Source organism: Oncorhynchus kisutch, linkage group LG6 (assembly GCF_002021735.2).
Source record: "Oncorhynchus kisutch isolate 150728-3 linkage group LG6, Okis_V2, whole genome shotgun sequence".
Taxonomy (NCBI): domain Eukaryota; kingdom Metazoa; phylum Chordata; class Actinopteri; order Salmoniformes; family Salmonidae; genus Oncorhynchus; species Oncorhynchus kisutch.
The window spans coordinates 56,527,904-56,538,310 of record NC_034179.2 but is presented as its reverse complement, the minus strand read 5'-3'; the positions used below and the strand labels follow the sequence as shown (position 1 = coordinate 56,538,310).

At 42.6% G+C, this 10,407-nt stretch overlaps 1 pseudogene; it reads right to left on the bottom strand.

The window, feature by feature from the left end:
• Positions 1-1,752: 1,752 nt before the first annotated feature.
• On the bottom strand, positions 1,753-9,412 carry LOC109891853 (magnesium transporter NIPA2-like; annotated as a pseudogene).
• Positions 9,413-10,407: the final 995 nt, after the last annotated feature.

The window sequence follows — 10,407 nt, the reverse complement described above, 5'->3', positions numbered from 1 at the left end:
CCTGCAGGATCATAGCCCAGTGTCATCAGCAACGACTATTATTATTACTATATCTGTAATTGAGGTTTAAAAAAAGAAGACCCACAACTATAATCAACTGTATAAAATACATATATTCTCTAGTGCCTTGGAGCATCATAGACAGAGATCCCCAGCATGCAGCATCATAGACCACAGTCACCAGCAGCTTTGGTCTCAAATCTACATAAAACAAACATTAAAAAAACAAATACATATATACATACATACATACATACATACAGTACCAGTCAAAAGTTTGGACACGCATACTCATTCCAGGGTTTTAAAAATATGTTTTACTATTTCCTACATTGTATTTTATACATCAAAACTATGAAATAACACACACGGAATCATGTAGTAACCAAAAAAGTGTTAAATGATGCCAGCTTTGCACACTCTTGGCCTTCTCTCAACAAGCTTCATGAGGTAATCACCTGGAATGCATTTCAATTAACAGGTGTCCCAAGTTCAAAAGTTCATTTGTGGAATTTATTTATTTCCTTAATGCATTTGAGCCAATCAGTTGTGTTGTGACAAGGTAGGGTTAGTATACAGAAGATAGCCCTATTTGATAAAATACCAACTCCTTATTATGGCATGAACAGCTCAAATAAGTAAAGAGAAACAACATGTAGGTCAGTCAAAAACTTTGAAAGTTTCTTCAAGTGCAGTCGCAAAAACCATCAAGCACTATCATGAGGACCATCACAGGAAAGCAAGACCCAGAGTTACCTCTGCTGCAGGGGATAGAGCTACCAGACTCAAATATTGTAGCCCAAATACAGTTCAAGTAACACACATCTCAACATCAACTGTTCAGAGGAGACCGTGTGAATCAGGCCTTCATGGTCAAATTGCTGCAAAGAAACCCATACACCAATTATAAGAAGAGACTTGCTTGGGCCAAGAAACACGAGCAATGGACATTAGACTGGTGGAAATATGTCCATTGGTCTGAGTCAAAATGTTAGATTTTTGGTTCCAACCGCCGTGTCTTTGTGAGACGCAGAATAGGTGAACGGTTGATCTCCGCATGTGTGATTCCCACCGTGAAGCATGGAGGAGGTGGAGGTGCGATGGTGTGGGGGTGCTTTGCTGGTGACACTGTCAGTGATATATTTAGAATTCAAGAAAGACCTAACCAGCATGGCTACCACAGCATTCTGCAGCGATATGCCATCCCATCTGGTTTGCGCTTAGTGGGACTATCATTTATTTTTCAACAAGACAATGACCTAAAAACACACCTCCAGGCTGTGTAAGGGCTATTTGACCAAGAAGGAGAGTGATGGAGTGCTGCATCAGATGACCTGGCTTCCACAATCACCCAACCTCAACCCAATTGAGATGGTTTGGGATGAGTTGGACCGCAGAGTGAAGAAAAAGCAGCCAACAAATGCTCAGCATATGTGGGAACTCATTCAAGACTGTTGGAAAAGCATTCCAGGTGAAGCTGGTTGAGAGAATGCCAAGAGTGTGCAAAACTGTCATCAAGGCAAAGGGTGGCTACTTTGAAGATTCTATAATCAAAAATATATTTTGATTTGTTTAACACCTTTTTGGTTACTACATGATTCCATGTGTTATTTCATAGTTTTGATGTCTTCACTATTTTTCTACAATGTTGAAAATAGTAAAATAAAGTAAACCCTTGAATGAGTAGGTATATTCAAACTTTTGATAGGTACTGTAAGTTAAGTGCTAAGAGTCCTCTATGGTGCCAGCCTCTCAGCTGATGAAGACCCTGGGTGCATCTTCTCTCATGGGAGGCAGGCTCTCCATTTCCTCAATGAGGATGTGTTTGTCTTCCTGTTTCTTCTCCAGCAGCTGACACATGCTGCTGGTCAGGCCCTCCAGAGTGACGTGGATGTCTTTGAACAGGTGCAGCATGGTCATCCCCAGGACGATGACCAAGAAGCCACCCATGGTGCATACCACGTCTACCCCAGACATTGTGAGCACGATGGTGGGAAAGCACACGTAGTAGATGGGGTAGACCAGCAGTGTGTTGAAGGTGTCCAGGGATTTGTTCAGATGGATGACGATGGAACTCACCAGGGAGGCCAGTAGGATCCAGGTGAGCGGGTGGCGCACCACGGCTGGGCCAGAGAGCACTGTGCGGTTGGCGATGCCCAGGCCCTCAACGGAGGAGACGGTGAAGGCCCCCAGCAGGCAACAGATGCCGATGTAGACCAGCATGCTGGTCTGGCCCACACAGGGGGAGAAGTAGAAGATAAGCAGCAGGCAGGCCACCAGCAGGATACTGGCAAACACAAGGGAGCCTAGAGATACAGAGCAGATACACAGGAGCCATAAAAGTGAGGCTTGGCACAGAGGAGAGAGAGAAGTGTTGCTCTATGATGTGGTGGATGGTGGTTAGGGAACAGACCGGTGTTATTTCCTGGTGCAGAAGTATCGTCCGTCATTATGTCTACATATTTGCTCAACAACGACGTTAGCATTTTGTTATCTTTTAAGTTCTCTCCTCTTGATTACATGCTCATTACCTCAATATACTTTAATGAATATAAATAATGTACCTGGGTCAAGTAGTTTGTCAGTCAACTGATGCAGGGTTGTCACTTCCTCTTCTTCGGGTGCGTGGATCACCATGAGGATGCTGCCCAGTACGCTGAGCACACAGCCCAGCTTCCCAAACAGATTTAAAGTCTCCCCCAACAGGTAGGAGGAAAGCACTGCACTGTGTCGAGAGAGAAGCCACAACTACAGTCATTTCAATATCAAAGCAAACCACAACACAGCAGATTGCTGTAAAACAATGACTTACACAGAACAGCTCCTGACAATTAAATAGTTTTTTAGCTAAGTTGTGGCCGGAAATATTCTCAAAACTTTTGAATTTCTGAGTCCATGTTAGGTTTTTAAGCAACTAATTGACCAACCATTTCATTCCGTTTTTTTCTGTGAGCTCAATACACAGTTTCTCTAGAGATAAATCAGATGAAGCCCGAACTGTGTGATGTAGTAGGGAGTTGTAGTTTCCATCAGGCTGATATTCTCCATAGTTTAGCTCAGAAAACAGAATTAACTACAATGACCACAATCCATTGCGGTCTGTATGGGGCAGACACGGAGAAGAAAGAAGAACGTGTGATTGAGAGGCGTAAAGAGCAGTTGCTTCGCAAGGTATCTCTACCTGAAAATACATGATCTTAGTGATTGATAGTTGGTATTTAGCAGCCATAAAAGTATGCCTTATTTATCAAAATCAAATCAAATGTTATTTGTCACATGCGCCGAAAACAACATGGGTAGACCTTACCGTGAAATGCTTACTTTACAAGCCCTCTTACGGCTCGGTGTCCCGCTAGCGTTCCACTACGACAACATCCGGTGAAATTGCAGAGCACGAAATACATTTAAAAGCTTAACTTCTTGTTAATCCAACCGCATTGTCAGATTTCAAAAAGGCCTTACGGCGAAAGCATACCATGCGATTATCTGAGGACAGTGCGCCACATCAAAATACTTTTTCAAACCAGCACAGGTGTCACAAAATCACAAATATAGATAAAATAAATCACTTACCTTTGAAGATCTTCCTCTCTTTGCAATCCCAAGGGTCCCAGCTACACAATGAATGGTTGTTTTGTTTCTTCAACTGTAGGTATTACAGACTCTGCCAGGGACAGGTTGAAAATGTCAGTGAAGACACTTGCCAGTTGGTCAGCGCCTGCTCGGCGTACACATCCTGGTAATCTGTCTGGCCCTGCTGCCTTGTGAATATTTACCTGTTTAAAGGTCCTGATCCTTGAAAGCGGCAGCTCTACCCTTTAGCTCAGTGAGGAAGTTGCATGTAATCCATGGCTTCTGTGTGGGGTATGTACGCACGGTCACTCTGGGGACAATGTCATCGATGCACTTATTGATGAACCCGGTGACTGAGGTGGTATACTCCTCGATGCCATCAGATGAGTCCCGGAACGTATTTCAGTCTGTGCTAGCAAACCAGTCCTGTATCTTAGCATCTGCGTCATCCAGTGGTGTGCCGTGGGCCTGGGGCCTGGGCCTTCAGTGAAGTCCTACACAGTCCCACCCGAATTAATCCACCTCTTATTACCATCATTATGGTGCCATGGCTCTAGACACTATACATTTAGACAGAAATGCAGTATAACCAGGCGTTGCGTCACCTTGAAATTGACATTTTTATTCAGAGAATTGCAGGGGAAGAGTACAATACCTTTTCATTGTGCAGCTTCGTTGCCCTGCGCGCTTGTTCGTTGAGCTGTAGATCCACTCGGGTGTCCCCAAAAGTTTTCAAAAGCACCATTGCTTGTAAGTGCCCAGCCGTACTTTGGTGTCTCGTTGCTGCCTTGGTTAGACAACTCAAGTTTGCAAAGCCAGTGTGGCTCCAAACACCAAATCGATCACTTGCAAATAATAGGCATTCCCAGCAGTATAGTTTGCAGTGCTTCTCGGAGCCTGTGAGCCATTGATAGCGCTCGTAGTTGGAACTTTGAAAGTGGCGAACAAACCGCTTTCCCGCCTGTGACAGGCTTTGTAGCATCGGGCAACCTCTCCTGACAATGTCTAGCTTTTCTTGAAAAGTTTGTCTTGAGAATGGCGTTATAATTATATCCTCGACCAAATCGATATCTTCTCCTTCCGCCATTGTGGGTTGAAAAAACTACTTAGTAGTACGCGAATTAATTCGTTTATCCAATTCAGTTTCCTAGTTCTGAGATTCTGCATAGACCTGCCCATATAGGACCTGCCTCTCAATATTGGTAATCCAATCAAAAGACGTGCACGCACTACGCCTGCTAGCTGGCTCCTGTGTAACACTGGAGCCAGCCAGCAGGCGTACAATAGCCAACTCTAAAGCTGATTGGTTGACACCAATTTTTTATTTCCATTCACTTTAAGCTACAAGCGCCCGCACTGTTGATTCTGAAGGCCTGAGGGCAGATTTTAGACCCCTGGCAAAACACATGATGGCTGAATATGATTGGATAAAGGAGCTAACATAAAGACCAGCCCTCCAAATCTCAACCTGGGGCTGGAAGCAGTGCAACCAAGAGGAAAGTTATGAAATGAAGAGTATAACTCTTACTCTGGGGAATAATTTAATACATATTTGTGGGAAAATATATTTAAAAAAAAAAAGTATATTCTGATGATGTTTAGGCCAGCAGAGAAGGCCTTGCTGGCCCTGACGGCCCACCACTGGCGTCATCTGACCACTTTCGTATTGAGCAAATAAAGGTGGACTAGAGTTAATTTTTTTTCTCTTACTGCACATGTAACATGGTGGTAGAAATGAGGTAAAACAGATTTAAGTTGATTTACTTTGAAGAACTCCTAAAATAATGTTTTTTTTTGTTGTCAGACAGCAGAGGCAGCAGCTCTATAGAGATGAGATGATGACTTGGAATGAAATAATGAAGTCATCAAATAAAACAAATGTTCATAAATGATGGTTAATAAGCGATAAGCAGTATCGGACAGTCACTACCATCATGAGACTTGTATTAATTGTTTTATTCTGTGTTACAGCATTGAACCCACATAATGCATAGCGCATTTAATGTAAAAAAAAAAATGAACAGCACGAATCACTCAGCACTCGTTCACATATACCAACATAAGGGTACAACATGATAACACTAGCTAGGTTTTCATCTAATTGGCAACAGATTTTCATGCAAATATTCTAAAATCTGCATATAAACAGCATGTGCATTTTCCCACCAGAGATATGTTTCCATCAAATTGACTTGTGGCAGATAAAAGGCTGTGAGTGATGAGGTATTGCACATAAATTACCTTTAGCCGTTAAATTCACATGTACCGAATAAAAAATATTCTATGGCATTTTCAACTCGGCTCTCACAAAAAAATGGTGCATTTCTCACAAAACATTAGGAACACCTCCTCAGAACAGCCTCAATTCATCGGGGCATAGACTCTATAAGGTGTCGAAAGGGTTCCACAGGGATACTGGCCCATGGTGACTCCAATGTTTCCCACAGTTGTGTCAAGTTGGCTGGATGTCCTTTGGGTGGTGGACCATTCTTGATACATACGGGAAACTGTTGAGCATGAAAAACCCAGCAGCGTTGCAGTTCTTGACACACTGAAACCATTTCACCTGGCACCTACTATCATACCATGTTCAAAGGCACTTAAATATTTTGTCTTGCTAATTCACCCTCTGAATGACACACATACACCATCCATGTCTCAATTGTTTTAAGGCTTAAAAATCCTTTAACTTGTCTCCTCCACTTTATCTACACTGATTGAAGTGGATTTAACAAGTGACATCAATAAGAGATCATATCTTTCACCTGGATTCACCTGGTCAATCTATGTCATGGAAAGAGCAGGTGTTCCTAATGTTTTGTACACTCAGTGTATCGCGACTGTGCACATTTTGGTATTGGCACAGACTCTCTCGCCAACAGCTCGCAGATGCAGTGAGGGTATAGCCTACATGATGAAATTACTACGGACAAAATATAATTTTTATTTGTCAGATGGCAGCCAAGCATAGATGATCAATGTCACTAGAATAAGACCCTCAATATTAATTGGAAAGGAGCATCAAGCTCCTCACCTTGCACTTTCACCATTCTGTCATGTTCATTATAATTTATTTACTCTATAGCCTAATAAAATGCATGCTTTCCCGACGAGCCGTAGTGGGAGGACCACACAACATGTCATCGCGTGACTCCAAGTACACTTCGATATAATAGTTATTATATCAATATTTGCACATAAAAGCATTCCACCGACATTTCTCGCATAGTTAATTTTAGCGACACAAAAAGATCACATCTTGTCTAGCGTATTTTGTTTTGTCGACATTTGGAAAGTTTACAGACAAATTGTAATGCCCGGGGTGTAGTGGAGGAAGAAGTCAGGCGCCTGAAACAGAGAGTTCAGGGTAGCGATACTTTTTAATTCACCACACCGGTGAAAACGACGTCACTCAAAACAAATGCCCCAAAACACGGGGAACTAAACAGTCCAGAAAAACACACAAACACGGACAACCGTGACTTACAGGCACAATAGTACACAGAAAACAATCCTGTACACCCAGCAGGCGGGCCGGCTGGATAATAAAGCCCAACCAATTAACCTAACTAAACACAGGTGTAACTAATAAACAGACAAGGGGATAAAAAGGATCAGCGGCAGCTAGTAGGCCGGTGACAACGACCGCCGAGCGCCACCCGAACAGGAAGGAAGGAAGGAGTCGTGACACAAACGTTCTGTTTCCATCAGGCCTGTAGTTACATTTTTTATCAGACATGTACTTTGCTCGTTACTCGCATAAAAAGGTTGGATGGGTACCTGGTTTGTGACATAGGTATACGGTTTTCCAGTCATGGAAAGTGAGGCACCTGAGAGAATGCAATGATAGCTAGCTGTATGTAGATATAAGCCAGGTAACAGAGAGGTAAGGGTACCTTATAATGACACTCAGAGTGCCAAAAGGAATCACCACAGTAGCTGGGGAAAACATGTATGCTGCAAAGTTGGCCGTTTCGCCGGCACCCACTGGGGAAGCAGAAAATAACAAACATTAATGGTAACTGTAAAAAAAAACAACGCACAACATGTGCACAAGCACTTACAACAAACAATTCCACCAAAAGATATGGGGGGAACAGAGGGTTAAATATACAACAATTAATGAGGGAAATGAAAGCCAGGTGTGTAGGAAAACAAATGGAAAATGAAAGTGGATCGAAGATGGCTAGAAGACCGGTGACGCCGACCCCCGGACGCCGCCCGAACAAGGAGAGGAACCGACTTTGGTGGAAGTCATGATAGTAACCCAACAGAAATATAGTGAAACTACTCAAAAAACAAGTATTCCCACATGACATATAGTTAGTGAAGAGGGGAAAATATTTATACAGTTACATATCGCAATATTATTACTTTGACTCCATTGGTAGTGTTAGTTAACACTAGTAGCTTGCTGGCTGTATTTTCTTCCTATAGATTGTTCTCCTTTCTAAATAGTGAGCCAACATGTTTACAGGACTTTTATTTCCATGACTGATCCCCAAAAAATGTATCATGCTCTCTCTTGTCTCTCTGCAGCAGAAATAATGGTGAGCATTATGTTTGGAACATCAAATTGCAATTAAATCGCAGTATCGAATCGCAATACACATAGAACTGTGAGAATCGCAATACATATCGTATCGGCACCTAAGTATGGTTATAATATTGTATCGTGAGGTCCCTGGTCATTTCCAGCCCTACAGTGCTTCTGGCGAATATTGAGAGTAGATTTTGCTACTTGGCAAAACAAACTCACTGGTTAGAAGGCCACCCCACCATAGCCAGTCCTTTAAATATCCATGACCACCTTCACCTGCACAAACACAGACAAGGCACTCAATAAAATAGAAGACAAACAAATAAATAACATCAACCAATAACAAATGAAGTTGATTGATTGCTTGACACGAAACATCACTTTAAGTTCCAACCTCCTGTAAAGGCCATAAAGTTGTGTCATGCCCTCAGAAAACCTTGATGCTAGTACAGTTGTTATATAACCGAATAAGAGAACCCTTTATAGACAGTGCATTGCTCCGGTCAGGGTTCCTGCCCAGTTTCGAGTGCTTACAACAACCTTTAACAGTGGCTGGATGTACTGTTCAATTTCCCTTTTCTTATGGATAGCTGAAATATCATATAATGTAAGGTCATAGTGCAAGAACTACTGTCAGTCGATACCACTTCATTTCAATGAACAGGAACAAAGCCCTATACTGTAGATGTCTTTTTGTTTTTCTACATCCTTAATTAAACATTGTTTCCTGAGAAGACACTTGCCTGCTCTTGTCTGTTCATTACAGGCTATTTTAATATGTTTTTTATTTCACCTTTATTTAACCAGGTAGGCCAGTTGAGAACAAGTTCTCATTTACAACTGTGACCTGGACAAGATAACGCAAAGCAGTGCGACACCAACAAGACAGTTACACATGGGATAAACAAATGAACAGTCACAATAGAAATGAATAACACAATAGAAATATCTAAGATTAGGGAGGTATAGCAATAAATAGGCCATCGTGGCGAAATAATTACAATTCAGCAGTTAAACACTGGGGTTATAGATGTGCAAGTAGAGATACTGGGGTGCAAAGGAGCAATAGAATATGCCAGGCGAAGCAGAGCCTTCTTCTTGCATCACACTTCCTCCAATCAGGAAGGCAGACAGCACTGCCAGGGTCAAACAAATCCAGAAGATATAGCTGCTCCATTTGTTGCCGACAGCTGATAGCCCTGTCTCAGTGGCATTGTGATTGTCAGTGAACGAGGTGTTAAGTAGGCCTGTCTCCCAATTGACTATACAAACAGCAGTCTTTGACAGACACAGCAGCATTATTATGGAACCTGGAAAAACAAGCAGAGTGCAATAACTTTTAACATGATAGCTTTATAAAAGCTATTATGCTATTATTGTGTATTTACCAAGTACTTTTTAAGTAAATACCTGGCGTTTCTGTAAAATAAAGTACACTGCTCAAAAGAATAAAGGGAACACTAAAATAACACATCCTAGATCTGAATGAATGAAATATTCTTATTAAATGCTTTTTTCTTTACATAGTTGAATGTGCTGACAACAAAATCACACAAATTATCAATGGAAATCAAATTTATCAACCCATGGAGGTCTGGATTTGGAGTCACACTCTAAATTAAAATGGAAAACCACACTACAGGCTGATCCAACTTTGATGTAATGTCCTTAAAACAAGTCAAAATGAGGCTCAGTAGTGTGTGTGGCCTCCACGTGCCTGTATGACCTCCTTACAACGCCTGGGCATGCTCCTGATGAGGTGAAGGATGGTCTCCTGAGGGATCTCCTTCCAGACCTGGACTAAAGCATCCGCCAACACCTGGACAGTCTGTGGTGCAACGTGGCGTTGGTGGATGGAGCGAGACATGATGTTCCAGATGTGCTCAATTGGATTCAGGTCTGGGGAACGGCCCAGTCCATAGCATCAATGCCTTCCTCTTTCAGGAACTGCTGACACACTCCAGCCACATGAGGTCTAGCATTGTCTTGCATTAGGAGGAACCCAGGGCCAACCGCACCAGCATATGGTCTCACAAGGGGTCTGAGGATCTCATCTCGGTACCTAATGGCAGTCAGGCTACGTCTGGCGAGCACATGGAGGGCTGTGTGGCCCCCCAAAGAAATGCCACCCCACACCATGACTGACCCACCGCCAAACCGGTCATGCTGAAGGATGTTGCAGGCAGCAGAACGTTCTCCACGGCATCTCCAGACTGTCACGTCTGTCACATGTGCTCAATGTTCTCAACATGCTTTCACCTGTTTCTGACCGTTTGAGCAGACACATGCACATT